Genomic DNA, 3,109 nt, shown 5'->3' with positions numbered 1-3,109 from the left:
TCTGGTTTCAAATTCAAGATCAGCAACTTATTGCTTGTGTAACATGGAGAACTTAAAATATTTAATCTTTTAAATGATAGTCTTATGACCTACAAAGGATAATAGGGTAGTTATCTGAATGGACAATGGTGAGAAGTAACTTCAATAAAGTTTATAAAATGTTTATTTTCATGTATATGACATTCTAGGCCAGCAAACTTTTCACATAAAGGAGCAGAGAGCAAATATTTTAGACTTTGACAGCCACAAGGTTTCTGTTGCAACTCTTTAATTCTACTACTGTAATGTGAAAATACTGATGGATAAAATACAAGTGAATGGGCATGACTGTTTTCCAATAAAGCTTTATTTACAAAAATAGGTAGTGGTCCATATTTGGCCTACGGCCCATCATTTACCAGCCACTGCAAATTATAATAAGTAGATCTATCATCTTAAACTCCTTTTTAAATTCTTGGAGGTCAGGAACCACATCCTTATTTTGTTGTATTTTTATATCTCCTAGCCAGTGCCTGACATAACATAGGTGCTTATTCAATTATTTTTTTAAAAATATAATTATTTATTGAACTCCTGCCAAGCACCAAAGCATCAGTAAAATGCCTGCTCATATTCTGAGCTTTTCTATCCAAGGAAGCAAGATGGAAATTCTACCTGAAGAGTTAGAAAGGACGGAGTCCATTCTAATATAAACAATCCCATGAACAGGCTTTATTTTCTTCCAGCATTTAGATCACTTATGTTTCCTTTGCACCTTGCAGAAGTAGTTAACCTATTCCCAGTGCCACCAGGCCATGTTTTAAATCCTCATTATCTGGCCCCATTCTCTAGACAGGACGTTGCAATTTTCCTTGTGTGATCATTTCACTTTGAACCTAATGGAAGGGTGGGTTCAGTTTCTGATCCTCCAAGGGTTTGAGCCAGGACACTTTGTGTAACTCTGCTGCGTTGGTGATGAGGGAAGCAATGTATAATGTTTGATGAGGAGGATATCCTGTCCCCACCCTGTCCCCTGTCCCCGCCTTCACACGCAGCTCTATTCGCCTCAACAAATACACCCTGCTGAGGTTTATGTCCTGAGGTTCATCCTTTATCTCAGGGTTCTATTAACTTCACCACAATATTTTAGAAAGCACAGTAGAAAGTCATTTTCATCTCTAACCCTCTTTACAGATAAAATAAGGCAATTATAGAATTATAAATTGTTCATTTTTTAACTCACATTGAGACAAAGGGAGTCATTGCAAAACACCAAATTAATTCCATTGTATCCTTGCCAATAAGGCAAAGATATTTAGACTCATAAATTTGTTGTGCACATTCTTTTGGGGGGAAAAAAATAAATAGCTACATCACAAACACTGAAAGCCCTATCCCAGCATCTCTAAGTGTGTTTGTGTATGTGCTTGTGCATGAAAGAGAGAGAAACAATTATCTAAACACACTTAAAAACCACTACATCTTAACTCAGGCAGGATTGGCACCACTTAACTGGCTTTGGTCATGTGGTTAAAATGACTACTTAGCCGTGTTTAAAATCCGAGCTTCCTATGTTGGCTGCTCATGCAGATTCCACCTAGAGAAGCAAAAACAATGACCTGATAGCTGAGACAAGACGTTAGGGATGGGTGTTGATGAAAAGATTTCCTTGTATTATTTTCATTAGGTTTCCTGCTTGCCTCATCAATGCTTGATAGACTTGGGTGCCAAAAAGTAGAGATTGCTTTTATGGAGCATCTTGTGAAATTATTTCCTGTGAAATTTGATGATCTTCACCTTAGTGATATAACAGAGCATGGTCTTTTCTGCAATTAGAAACAAATGAGCCAGGATGTGCGTAATCACAAAATGCCCTAGGGACACTCACTTGAGGCATGCTTAGATAAGCTCATCTGTGGTCATTGCCTTGCAAGTTGAAACATGATGCCACCCACCACTGTGTTGATAGTCCTGCTATCAGTGTTCCAAAATATAGTCATTTTTGCTCCACTATGTGAATAGGATGTATCTCTGCTTTATATTAGTAGCCCCTGTCATCAAGTTCTGTGTGTTTTTCCTTTGGCCTTATCCTGATACCCAGCCAGCCCCATTTTACTCTTGAGGTTTCTCAACGACAGCATTTTTGACATTTTGAGCTAGATAACTCTTTGTTAAAGAACCCTTTGTTAAAGAACTCTTTGTTAAAGAAAGCTGAGTGCTGAAGAATTGATGCTTTTGAACTGTGGTGTTGGAGAAGACTCCTGAGAGTCCCTTGGACTGCAAGGAGATCAAACCAGTTGATCCGAAAGGAAATCAGCTCTGAATATTCCTTGGAAGGACTGATGCTGAAGCTGAAAATCCAACACTTTGGCCACCTGGTGGCAAAGAACTGACTCATTGGAAAAGACTCATGCTGGGAAAGATTGAAGGCAGGAGGAGAAGGGGACAACAGAGGATGAGATGGCTGGATGGCATCACCGACCCAATGGACCTGAGTCTGAGCAAGCTCTGGAAGTTGGTGATGGACAGGGAGGCCTGACATGCTGCAGTCTATGGGGCTGCAAAGAGTCAGACATGACTGAGGGACTGAACTGAGCTGAACTCCTTGTTGGGAGTAGCAGTAGTTATCCTGTGCCTCGTAGAATATTTAGCAGCATCCCTGGCTTCCAACCACTGAGTGCCAGTACCTCATCCCCACTCCCATCCCAAGTTGTGACAAATGTCTCCAAGTATTACCAAAGTTATCGCTACATACTGAGTTGGTTTTTCTACCAGTGGTTTCTATAACCACATAAATTCTGAAACAGTTTATCCTTTATTATTTCCCTAAATAAGCGTTTATCTCAATAAACATCTTAAAGTTAAGGGATGGAGATCCAAAACGATGAATTCAATTAGCCGAGATGACATAGCTCACTGATGATAAAGCCAAAGCTGGACCCAATCATCACAATGCTGCTTCTCACACCCCCTGTTCCTGTGGGCTCCATCACAGAAGGCAGTCGTTAAAAAGGTGTGACATCGTGCTCGCTTCGGCAGCACATATACTAAAATTGGAATGATACAGAGAAGATTAGCATGGCCCCTGCGCAAGGATGACACGCAAATTCGTGAAGCGTTCCATATTTTT

The 3,109-nt window shown here is 40.1% G+C and overlaps 1 non-coding gene across 1 annotated transcript; it reads left to right on the top strand.

Annotated features, from left to right (window-relative positions):
* The first annotated feature begins 3,002 nt into the window (after nucleotides 1-3,002).
* LOC122432654 lies at nucleotides 3,003-3,109 on the top strand. Its single transcript, XR_006266918.1, has one exon. It is a non-coding gene; the product is annotated as a U6 spliceosomal RNA (small nuclear RNA).

The sequence above is a fragment of the Cervus canadensis genome, chromosome 31 (genome assembly GCF_019320065.1).
Source record: "Cervus canadensis isolate Bull #8, Minnesota chromosome 31, ASM1932006v1, whole genome shotgun sequence".
Taxonomy (NCBI): domain Eukaryota; kingdom Metazoa; phylum Chordata; class Mammalia; order Artiodactyla; family Cervidae; genus Cervus; species Cervus canadensis.
Note: the sequence above shows the minus strand (reverse complement) of the source record. Positions and strands in the feature narration are given on the sequence as shown.